The following is a 13212-nucleotide window of genomic DNA, read 5'->3' as shown; positions in this document are numbered from 1 at the left end:
TTCAAGATTCTTTGTGGTCATCTTTCTACAGTCTAACTTGGTTTGTCTCGGCTGGATCTCTTTATCCTCCTTGAAGTTCATTAAGCTTTTCAGATGTATAGATTAAAGTTTTCATCAAATTTGGGAAGATTTTGCAACTCTTTCTTCAGATAATCTTTTTAATTTTTATTTACTTCTTCATTTATTTTAATTTTTTAAAAAAGATTTTTATTTTTAAGTAATCCTTTCCCCTAATGATCAAAGTCACATGATCTACCAACTGAGCCAGTCAGATGCCCTTCTTCAGATAATCTTTCCAACCTTTCTCTCTTCCCTTTTCTTCTGAGATTTCTATTATGTGTATGTTATTGTGTTGGATGATGTCCCATAGTTCTCTGAGCCTCTGTTAATTTTTTTTCATTACTTATCTTTCTTTTACTCAGGCTGGATAATTTCAATTGAGTTGCTCTCAAGTTTGATTTTTTAAATTTTCTCTTTCAATTTTTATTGTTATGTTAATCACCATACATTACATCATTAGATTTTGATGTAGTGTTCCATGATTCATTGTTTGTGAATAATACCCAGTTCTCCACACAGAACATGCCCTCTTTATGGCCCATCAGCAGGCTAACGAATCCCCCCACCCCCTCCCCTCTAGAACCCTCAGTTTGTTTTTCAGAGTCCATCATATCTCATGGTTCGTCTCCCCCTCCGATTTCACCCCCTTCATTCTTTCCCTCCTGCTATCTTCTTTTTTTTCTTAACATATATTGCATTATTTGTTTCAGAAGTACAGATCTGTGATTCAACAGTTTGCACAATTCACAGGGCTCACCATAGCACATACCCTCCCCAATGTCTATCACCTATCCACCCCCTCCCTCCCACCCCCCAATACTCCAGAAACGCTCAATTTGTTTCCTGAGATTAAGAATTCCTCATATCAGTGAGGTCATATGATGCATATCTTTCTCTGATTGAGTTATTTCACTTAGCATAACACCTTCCAGTTACATCCACGTCGTTGCAAATGGCAAGATCGCATTCCTTTTGATGGCTGCATAATATTCCATTGTGTATATATAACACATCTTCTTTATCCATTCATCTGTCGGTGGACATCTTGGCTTTTTCCACAGTTTGGCTATTGTGGACATTGCTGCTATAAACATTGGGGTGCATGTAGCCCTTCGGATCCCTACATTTCTATCTGTGTGGTAAATACCCAGTAGTGCAATTGCTGGATCATATGGTAGCTCTATTTTCAACTTTTGGAGGAACCTCCATACTGTTTTCCAGAGTGGCTGCACCAGCTTGCATTCCCACCAACATGGTAGGAGGGTTCCCCTTTCTCCACATCCCCGCCAGCATCTGTCATTTCCTGACTTGTTAATTTTAGCCATTCTGACTGGTGTGAGGTGGTATCTCATTGAGGTTTTGATTTGGATTACCCTGATGCTGAGCGATGTTGATCACCTTTTCATGTGTCTGTTGGCCATTTGGATGTCTTCTTGGAAAAATGTCTGTTCATGTCTTCTGCCCATTTCTTGATTGGATTATTTCTTTTTTGGGTGTTGAGTTTGATAAGTTCTTTATAGATTTTGGATACTAGTCCTTTATCTGATATGTCATTTGCAAATATTTTCTCCCATTCTGTCGGTTGTCTTTTGGTTTTGTGGACTGTTTTTTTTTGCTATGCAAAAGCTTTTTATCTTGATGAAATCCCAATAGTTCATTTTTGCCCTTGCTTCCCTTGCCTTTGGTGATGTTTCTAGGAAGAAGTTGCTGCAGCTGAGGTCGAAGAGGTTGCTGCCTGTGTTCTCCTTTAGGATTTTGATGGACTCTGTCTCACATCTAAGTCTTTCAACCATTTGGAGTCTATTTTTGTGTGTGGTGTAAGGAAATGGTCCAGTTTCATTCTTCTGCATGTAGCTGTCCAATTCTCCCAACACCATTTGTTGAAGAGACCTTTTTCCATTGGGCATTCTTCCCTGTTTTGTCGAAGATTACTTGACTATAGAGTTGAGGGTCCATTTCTGGGCTCTCTATTCTGTTCCATTGATCTATGTGTCTGTTTTTGTGCCAGTACCATACTGTCTTGATGATGACAGCTTTGTAATAGAGCTGGAAGTCCGGAATTGTGATGCCGCCAGCTTTGCTTTTCTTTTTCAACATTCCTCTGGCTATTCGAGGTCTCTTCTGGTTCCATACAAATTTTAGGATTATTTGTTCCATTTCTTTGAAAAAAAATGGTTGGTATTTTGATGGGGATTGCATTGAATGTGTAGATTGCTCTAGGTAGCATTGACATCTTCACAATATTTGTTCTTCCAATCCATGAGCATGGAACGATTTTCCATTTCTTTGTGTCTTCCTCAATTTCTTTCACGAGTATTTTATAGTTTTCTGAGCACAGATCCTTTGCCTCTTTGGTTAGATTTATTCCTAGGTATCTTATGGTGTTGGGTGCAATTATAAATGGGATCGACTCCTTAGCTTCTCTTTCTTCTGTCTTGTTGGTGTATAGGAATGCCACTGATTTCTGTGCATTGATTTTATATCCTGCCCCTTTACTGAATTCCTGTATGACTTCTAGCAGTTTTGGGGTGGAGTCTTTTGGGTTTTCCACCTAAAGTGTCATATCATCTGCAAAGAACGAGAGTTTGACTTCTTTGCTGATTTGGGTGCCTTTGATTTCTTTTTGTTGTCTGATTACTGTGGCTAGGACTTCTAATACTATGTTGAATAGCAGTGGTGATAGTGGACATCCCTGCCGTGTTCCTGGCCTTAGGGGAAAGGTCTGAGTTTTTTCCCATTGAAAATGATATTCCCTGTTGGCTTTTCATAGATGGGTTTTAAGATATTGAGGTAGCTACCCTCTATCCCTATATTCTGAAGAGTTTTGATCGAGAAAGACTGCTGTACTTTGTGAAATGCTTTTTCTGCATCTATTGAGAGGATCGTATGGTTCTTGTTCTTTCTTTTATTAATGTACTGTATCACACTGATTGATTCGTGAGTGTTGAACCAACCTTGTAGCCCAGGTATAAATCCCAGTTGGTCGTGGTGAATAATCCTTTTAATGTACTGTTGGATTCTATTGACTAGTATTTTGGTGAGACTTTTTGCATCCATGTTCATCAAGGATATTGGTCTGTTATTCCCCTTTTTGATGGATTCTTTGACTGGTTTGGGGATCAAGGTAATGGTGTAATCATAAAAGGAGTTTGGAAGTTTTCCTTCCATTTCTATTTTTTGGAACACTTTCAGAATAGGCATTAATTCTTTTTAAATGCTTGGTAGACTTCCCCTGGGAAGCCATCTGGTCCTGGGCTCTTGTCTTTTGGGAGATTTTTGATGACTTCTTCAATTTCCTTAGTGGTTATAGGTCTGTTCAGGTTTTCTATTTCTTCCTGGTTCAGTTTTGGTAGTTGATACATCAGTAGTAGTACATCCATTTCTTCCAGATTATCTAATTTGCCTGCATAGAGTTGCTCATAATATGTTCTTATAATTGTTTGTATTTCTTTGATGTTGGTTATGATCTTTCCTCTTTCATTCATGATTTTGTTGATTTGGATCATTTCTCTTTTCTTTTTGATAAGTCTGGCCAGGGGATTATCAATCTTGTCATTCTTTCAAAGAACCAGCTCCTAGTTTCATTGCTCTGTTCTACTGTTCTTTTGGTTTCTATTTCATTGATTTCTGCTCTGATCTTTATTATTTCTCTTCTCCTGCTGGCTTTAGGCTTTATTTGCTGTTCTTTCTCTATCTCTTTTAGGTGTAGGGTTCGGTTGTGTATTTGAGACCTTTCTTGTTTCTTGAGAAAGGCTTGTATTGCTAGATACTTTCCCCTCAGGACTGCCTTGGCTGTATCCCAAAGATTTTGAACAGTTGTGTTTTCATTTTCATTGGTTTCCATGAATTTTTTTAATTCTTCTTTAATTTCCTGGTTGACCCATTCATTCTTTAGTAGGATGCTCTTTAGCCCCTATGTGTTTGAGTTCTTTCTGACTTTCCTCTGGTGATTGAGTTCTAGTTTCAAAGCATTGTGGTCTGAAAATATGCAGGGAATGATCCCAATCTTTTGGTACCAGTTGAGACCTGATTTGTGACCTAGGATGTGATCGATTCTGGAGAATGTTCCACGGGCACTAGAGAAGAATGTGTATTCCGTTGCATTGGGATGGAATGTTCTGAATATATCTGTGAAGTCCTTTTGGTCCAGTGTGTCATTTAAAGTCTTTATTTCCTTGTTGATCTTTTGCTTAGATGATCTGTCCATTTCAGTCAGGGGGGTGTTAAAGTCCCCCACTATAATTGTATTGTTGTTAATGTGTTTCTTTGCTTTTGTTATGAATTGGCCTATATAATTGGCTGCTCCCGTGTTAGGGGCATAGATATTTACAATTGTTAGATCTTCTTGTTGGATAGACCCTTTAAGTAGGATATAGTGTCCTTCCTCCTCTCTTATTAGAGCCTTTGTTTTAAAATCTAATTTGTCTGATATAAGGATTGCCACCCCAGCTTTCTTTTGGTGTCCATTAGCATCGTAATTGGTTTTCCACCCCTTCACTTTCAATGTGGTGGTGTCTTTGGGTCTAAAATGTGTCTCTTGCAGACAGCATATTGATGGGTCTTGTTTTTTAATCCAATCTGATAGCCTGTGTCTTTTGTTTGGGGCATTCAGCCCATTTACATTCAGGGTATCTATTGAAAAATATGAATTTAGTGCTATTGTATTGCCTTTAAGGTGACTGTTACTGTATATTGTCTGTATTCCTTTCTGATCTATGCTGCTTTTAGGCTCTCTGTTTGCTTAGAGGACTCCTTTCAATATTTTTTGTAGGGCTGGTTTCGTGTTTGCAAATTCTTTTAGTTTTTATTTGTCCTGGAAGCTTTTTATCTCTCCTTCTATCTTCAATGACAGCCTAGCTGGATATAGTATTCTTGGCTGCCTATTTTTCTCGTTAATGCTCTGAAGATATCATGCCAGTCCTTTCTGGCCTGTCAGGTCTCTGTGGATAGGTCTGTTGCCAATCTAATGTTTCTACCATTATAGGTTACATATCTCTTCTCCCGAGCTGCTTTCAGGATTTTCTCTTTGTCTCTGAGACTCATAAGTTTTACTACTAGATGTTGGGGTGTTGACCTATTTTTATTGATTTTCAGAGCGTTTCTCTGTGCCTCCTGGATTTTGATGCCTGTTTCCTTCCCCACCTTAGGGAAGTTCTCTGCTATAATTTGCTCCAATATACTTTCTGCCCTTCTCTCTCTTTCTTCTTCTTCTGGGATCCCAATTATTCTAATGTTGTTTCATCTTATCATATCACTTATCTCTCGAATTCTCCCCTTGTGATCCAGTAGTTGTTTATCTCTCTTTTCTCAGCTTCTTTATTTTCCATCATTTGGTCTTCTATATCGCTGATTCTCCCTTCTGCCTCATTTATCCTGGCAGTTATTGCCCCCATTTTTGATTGCACTTCATTAATAGCCTTTTTGAGTTCGACTTGGTTAGATTTTCGTTCTTTTCTTTCTCCAGAAAGGGTTTCTCTAATAACTTCCATGCTTTTTTCAAGCCCAACTAGCATCTTTAACGTCATGATTCTGAACTCTAGGTCCGACATCGCACTAATATCCATATTGAGTAGGTCCCTGGGCGAAGGTACTACCTCTTGTTCTTTTTGTTGAAGTGATTTTTTTCGTCTTGTCATTTTGTCCAGAGAAGAATAGATGAATGAGAGAACAAAATGCTAACAGGTCAACAATGTCCCCATAAAATATACTCTAATCAATTCAGAAACGACCTGAAACTAGGGGAAAAGGAAGAGAAAGAAAGAAAAAAGAAAGGGAAAAATAAAAGAAAAATAAAAACAAACAAATCAGAACAAAAAAAACAAAACAGAATATGATCAAATATGATCAGGCTGGTGTATAGAACAGTGCCCCACACCAGATTTTGGGTGTATTTTGGTCTGTTAGAAGAAGGTGCCTCCTAAAATTTTAAAGAAAGAAAGAGTTATATGTACAAAGTAAGGGTTGATATGATGAGGTGATGGAATATGACTAAGGATGAAAATTATAAAAAATTTTAAAAAAGGAGTTGATAAGAAGATGTTTGAAAAAAGAAAGAAGAGGATTTAAAAAAAGGAAGGAAAGAAAGAGAAAAAAGAAAAGGGGGAGAGAATGTGATCAGGCAGGAAATTAGAACAAAGCCATACACTAGAAATTTAGGATATATTTTGATATGTTAGAAGAAACTGTATGTCAAAATTTTAAAGACAGAACAACTTATATATATATGCCAAAAATAAGAGTAACTACTATGAAGGGATAGAATATGACTCTAAAAATGAAAAATAAAAATGTTTTTTTAAAAAAAGTGATTGAGGGCACCTGGGTGGCTCAGTTGGTTAAGCGACTGCCTTTGGCTCAGGTCATGTCCTGGAGTCTCAGGATCGAATCCCACATCGGGCTCCCTGCTGATCAGGGAGTCTGCTTCTCCCTCTGAAGCTCTTCCCTCTCATGCTCTCTATCTCTCATTCTCTCTCTCTCAAATAAATAAATAAAATCTTTGAAAAAAATAAAAAAAATTAAAAAAGAGATTGCTATGATGTCGGTTGAAAAAGGGGAAAAGAAAAATTAAAAAAAATGATTAAAAATTAACCTTAAAAAGCAATGAATCATGGTTAAATAAAAGCCATGAATTCTATGGGCGGTATTCCCCTAGTGCTGGAGTTCTGCCTTTCTCATTGATCGGTAAACTTGGTTTTGGCTGGCTGTTTGTGTTGATCTTCTGGGGGAGGGGCCTGTTGCCATGGTTTCCAAATGTCTTTGCCGGAGGCGGAATTGCTCCGCCCTTGCCGGGTCTGGGCTAAGCAATCTGCTTGGGTTTGCTCTCCAGAGCTTTTGTTCCCTGTAAGCTTTCCGTACAGTGTTGGAGGACAACAGTGAAAATGGCGGACTCTGAATCTCTGCCCTGGAGGAGCCGAGAACTCGGGGACTTGCTCCTCAGTATGCCCCCAGAGAAAAGGAGTCAGTCACTCCCATCTCCCCGGTCTCTGCCCGCACTCCGTGCTCACCTGGCCTGTGACTAAGCATTTCTATCTCTGGTACACGACCCCTTGTGCAGTCTCCAAATCCAGCAGATCCCTGCAGTGCGCTTCTCTGCCGCTTCTCCCGGGGGAGGAAGAGGAGTCTCCCCGATCTGCTGCTTGTTGGGTCCCTGCTGGTGGAGCAGTGGCCTGACTATGCCGTGGATCATAGTTTATGGCCACTCTAGCTGAGAGCCCGCGCTTCGGCTCCATCTCTGCAGCTGGCTTCCCCACTCTGATACCTGGGAGCTCTGCCACACTCAGGTACCCCCGGGGTTTCTGTGACCCCGAGGGTCCTGAGACCACACTATCCCATGAGAGTTCCACCCCAGCTTAGCCACTGGAGCGATGTCCCTCAGCGGAGCTGACTTCTAAAAGTTCTGATTTTTGTGCTCCGCAGCTCTATCACTTGCCAGAAGCAGCTGAGGGAGGCCCCCGCCCCCTCCATCTATCCTCCCGAATATCGCCTCAGATTCCCTTCTCTGCACATCCTATCTTCCAGAAAGTGGTCGTTTTTCTGTTGAGAGAGTTGTTGATATTTTTTTCTTCAATCTCCTGTTGAGATCGTAGGTGTTCAGAATGGTTTGATCCCGATCCAGCTGAATTCCTGAGACCAGATGAAATCCTGATCTCCTACTCCTCCGCCATCTTGCTCCGCCCTTCAAGTTTTAATTTTTAAAAAGTTTTTATGTTGTGGTTTTTTCACTTGATGGGACAGCATTCAGTGGATGTGAAACGTGAAACTCCTGTTTTGTGGAATTCACTGAAATTTTATTATGCCCTAACAGAAGCTCAAATTTGTGACAATTTCTTGTGTGTTTGAAAATAATGTATATTCTTTCTTTGCCACATTCAAGGTTCTGTGTACATCTTAATATAATCTTTATATAGGTTTTAGCTTTACACAATTCTGGGAGCTTTTAAATTGTTGATGTATGAAAGAAGTATTTAAAATTTTTCTTTTATGAAATTGTGGAATAGTCAATTTTTTAATTTATGTCAATGTTGTTTTTTTATATATTTTACTGATTAAGTATATCCTGACTAATGATTGTATCATCTTGTAAATTTCATCTTTTATCAATATGTGACATTTTATGTTATTCTTTTCATAGAGTCTTATTTCACACTGTAACAGCAGAGTTGAGTAGTTGTCACCAGACTGTGTGGCTTCCAAAGCCTGAAATAGTTACTATTTGACTCTTTACACACCAAGTTTGCTGACTTTTGCTTTAGGAAGCTTTTAATTAGTAGATTTCTATCTAAAATCTAGTAAGGTTCACATATATAGTAATGATTACTTTTTCCAGGAAGATGGAAGATGCTTTTACTGCTTAACAGTTGCAGATTTGATATAGGTATATCTTGGAGATATTGCAGGTTTGGTTCCAGGCCATTGCAATAAAGTAAAAATCACAATAAAGTGAGTCAAATGAATTTTTTGGTTTCCTAGTGCATATAAAAGTTATGTTTACACTATACTATAGTGTATTAAGTGTGCAATAGCATTATGTCAACAAAATGTACATCCCTTAATTAAAAAATGCCTTATTGTCAAAAAATGCTCTCATCTGGCTTTCAGCAAGTCATAATCACTGATCACAGATCACCATAACAAATATAATAGTGATAGTGAGAAAGTTTGAAGTATTGTGAGAATTACCAAAATGTGACACAGAAATATGAAGTGAGCAGATGCTGTTGGAAAAATGGTGCTGATAGACTTCCTTGACTCAGGGTTGCTACGGACATTCAATTTTTTTTTTTTTAAAGCAATATCTGTGTAGTGCAATAAAGTGAAGCACGATTAAACAAGGTATACCTGTACATGCAACTTCTCTACCATGCCTCATTTAATAGTCCACAAGTAGAGGGAAGGCTCTATGTGCTGTTAAGGGAGGTAGGTATTGTGGGTATATTATCATATAGGAAACATAATCCTTAATTTTAGGAGTACATATAGTTTAGTTGGAGAGAGAAAATCCCTATTGCTTAGAAAAAATATGCAGTAGCATTTAACAGGACCTGTTGGATATGTCATGATCTGAATATGCTGAGAATCCCCAGAAGGAAGAGGTATCTGAAAGACTAATAATTCAGATAATTTTGATTTGTACACTGAAAAATGATAACCCTTTTTTAATTTCAAAGTATGTTAAAGGTTAATCTTTAGGTATTGTGTACCAGCACTAATAGGTATCATTTATTTGCCTCATTTAAAAAATATATTTCAAATCTCACTGCCAAATTTTAAAAAACTCTATTATTCTTAGTTTGATAAATAAATAAACTTTGCAAACTCAAACCATACTTTTTCCCTTGCTTTTTCTATTCAGCTTGATATAATTGAAAACGGAAGTCTGACTTTCCTGGCCTGTAAGGTAAAAAGAGTGGACAGCCTGGAATAGGAGTAAGGTACTGGCCTCTGGTTCCATGAAGAGATAATTGTGGTTTTGTGGGGGGCAATATTTGACTGAAGCTTGGATAGGAATTACCTGCATAACTAAGAAGCTGAATCTGTTTCTTTTTCTATAGTATAAAGAATGTGAAAAGGTCCTTTTAATGTTTTCATAGAGTTGCTTCTCTTAGAAAACATCTTTGAATATACCATGGAGTGGTGTCAACTGTAATATAAAATGTCCTAGAAATCTTGCAATTTACGAGTTTAATGACACACCTGAGGATTACAAGGTTTTTTCCATCTACTCATAATAGCCTAATGACTATTTAGCAGAGAGGAAGCAAGATGGATAATCCTGATCACCTTCTAATATTTTTCCTGTCTTGCTGACTTCAGAGATTTAGAGGTACAGCATTTGCAGGATTTGTACATCTTTTAGGTGATATTTTAGAGTCAAACTCAAGAGATGAAGAGGAAGAATGCTTCTTACATAGGTACACATACTTTGTTATTTGAAAATGGGATTATTTTTCAGATATCCAGCTCTTTATTGCTCAGCTGTTTTTCATTTTGAAGATCTGCTTATAAAGGCACAAGGGCTTCTTGACATTGTGTTTTCTCTCTGTTGACACCACTGACTTGAGAACAGTGGAATATGGAGCAAAAAGATGTAGTCCCAAGGTCTGGATCTACTGAGTTTCCCTTTCTAACCTTCATTTTGTTTGTTTGTTTTCAAGTCTATATGTGAGAAAAATAATAAGGATGCTTTTCTCATAGGGTTATTGTGAAGATTTTCTTGTAATGATGTACAAGTAGCAGACATATAATTACCACTTGATTGCGTTCATTATCTTAATGTACACATAACTAGTTATCTCTAGTGTGTTGAATCACCTGAATAAAAATGACTTTTAAGATTCATGTAATGCTCATATATTGCAATAAAGAATAATCTTTTGTTTGTAGAGCTCACATTACCAACTGTATGGTTCTAATGATGCTAAAGTTGCTTTTTTTTCTGATTTTAAGAAATTTGGATATTTTCCACCATTCTCTTATTTTTCTTAAATATATCCACATCTCTCTGACTGTCTGTCTCTGTGTCTCTCTGCCTCCCACTCTCTCTCTCTGTATGATCTTATTTCTCCAGTACATACAATTCAAAAGAAATGGAGGCTGTAGGAATATTTGCATGTTTAAAGATTGTCCTTGTCTCATTACAGTTACTTAATAGTAGCCCCAGAATGGACACAAAAGCTGTAGAAAGAGGAGTCCCTCTTTTTTCTGATTCCAAGATACAACCCCAGAGCATTTCTGAGATGATGGACTTAAAATAAAAATTATGTATGTTGAGTTGTAAGTTTTAATTTTTTTTTCAGCACTGCTCTTCTCTCCTGATAAGCTCTTATTTCACTGAGTTCCAGAAAATACAGTTTGGGTTGCTCTATTTGGAACCCAGTGATCAGTGAGGAAGAATTGACTAATGGAAGTATCCATTATACGAGTATGCCTCAATGTTCCCCCACTGCAGGTGCAGTTATGGACAGTGATGCCGGACCATGGTTTTCTCACCTCTATTCTTATAACAAACACCCTCCTGACATACTTAAGATGGCAATTAAATTAAATACCTTGAATTTATATTGTTGGTCTAGCAAGTAAGCTGTATATGTGTTATCTCTGTGTATCTTTGCATTGCTAATTTTCATGATGGTATTCAAAAGCTTTTTGAATACAGAAAAGATGCAGTAACATTATGAAGCAATTCAGAAAGAGAAAAATAAAAATGACCAAGCAAAACAGCAATAAAGGATTTCTCTTCCTATTGATTTGGTAAAGATCAGACTATGTGTGTAGCAGCTAGTGTCAACAAAGTCCGAGAAAATGACACTTCTCACACTCTGCTGGGGGGCACTTCTCATGTAACATTTTGGAAAACAATTTGACAACAAGTATCTAAATCCTAGAAAAAGTTCTGGGTGGCTTAGTTGGTTGAGCGACTGCCTTCAGCTCAGGTCATGATCCTGGAGTCCCGGGATTGAGTCCCGTGTCGGGCTCCCTGCTCAGCGGGGAGTCTGCTTCTCCCTCTGACCCTCTTCCCTCTTGTGCTCTCTATCTCTCATTCTCTCTCTCTCAAATAAAAAAATAAAATCTTTAAAAAAAGTTCTGGGTGTCAGACATTCTTTTTTGGAAATTGCATGTGTGGAAATAATCTGCAGGAAGATGTTGCTATAGGATGTTTCTCATAGTTCTGTTTATAAAAAGGGAAAAAAACCCTCAAACAAGTGATGTGTTTAATAATAGGGGATTACGGGCATGCAACAGGATATTGTAAAGTCATTAAAATTGTGCTATAGAATAGTGGAAACTGTTTATGAAATGTGAAGGAAAATGTAGTACGGGTTACAAAACAGCCTTACACTTTCCAATTACATATTTTGGTTAAATTTATATATTTATAACATATTCTGGAGCAATATAATGAGAATTTGTGATGTTAATGATTTTTTTTGACTTATCTATATTTTTTTTCAGTTTTCTATGGTAAACATGTACTTTTTGCAAGAAGGGAAAATAATGTTGTTTTTTTTATTTTAAACAAAAAGGACCAGTAAGAATATTTTATTATTTTATTCAGAGATTCCAAGTTCTCTGGGGTTAGATCCAGGCTGTGAAATATCACATAATAAACACAATAGATAAATCTAATTGTCATAGCAGCTGATTTGTTTTCCAGTTAAATGAATTATTTTTCTAAAGCAATCTGATGAATTTCTGAGTAAAGATCAAGTCTTTAAAAAAATTTGTATTTTCCTTTTGTTGAATAAAACCAATAATACTGATGTGATTATAAAGGATAAATAAAAGCGATAAGGGAATAAACTCGGTCAAACTTGTTGGGAAAACATTTATGAATAAACTATTTTCAAAGGACTATGACCAACATTGTTCCAAACCCTAAATCTTTCTCGTCCTTCTGGGTGTTCTGTTGTGAATGAAAAAACAGAAAGACTTAAATAAGAAATCCTAGTCACCATCTCACTTGCTGTTCTTTGTTGACTCATGTCAATTTGGTTTTAGCCAAAAGTTCCTTCTTGAGATTATAGAGACCCAAATGATTTCCTCAAAAGGTGTTACCTTAAAGTCTACTTTCTAAATAAAAAGTTTGGGTTAGTTGCCTGAGATCAGAACAGCATTTTCTATACCCTGGGCATAGGGATTTGGCAAATGAGAGAAGAAGCACAATTAGCTGAGCTTACTAATATTTATGGATACCTTTAGCCTTGGAATAGCTTCTGTTACAATCCTTTTCTAAGGAAATTGAAGAATTTGACCCATGCTCCATTGATTAGGTTTCTGGTTGCCTGCCCACTTGAGTCTTTGTGCCATTGCAAGGTGAATAGAAAAGGATGTTCTGAGAAATTCACCATTTGTTGGAAGAATTACAGCAAAAAGGAAAAGGACTCCTTCACTTGCATCTCACTTCTTTTAAAAAAGACTAGGAGTGTCTGAGGACACAAGTAGAAAAAGCTATCAATTCTCTACTCCAGAGACTACATGTGATCTAAATCTATTGCTTTTTTCTTCTGCCACTCTTAACTTAGCACACAATGCAAATTTTATATCAAAGTGATGGACTCTTAATTTAGTATAAATTGCAATCCTTCTAGCAAAGGTTAGTCATTTAAGTAAGTCACTGTGGTTGGGAAAATGGTGAGGAGGCCACTTGTTTCG

Source organism: Zalophus californianus, chromosome 8 (assembly GCF_009762305.2).
Source record: "Zalophus californianus isolate mZalCal1 chromosome 8, mZalCal1.pri.v2, whole genome shotgun sequence".
Lineage (NCBI taxonomy): Eukaryota > Metazoa > Chordata > Mammalia > Carnivora > Otariidae > Zalophus > Zalophus californianus.
This window is presented reverse-complemented; position numbering follows the sequence as displayed.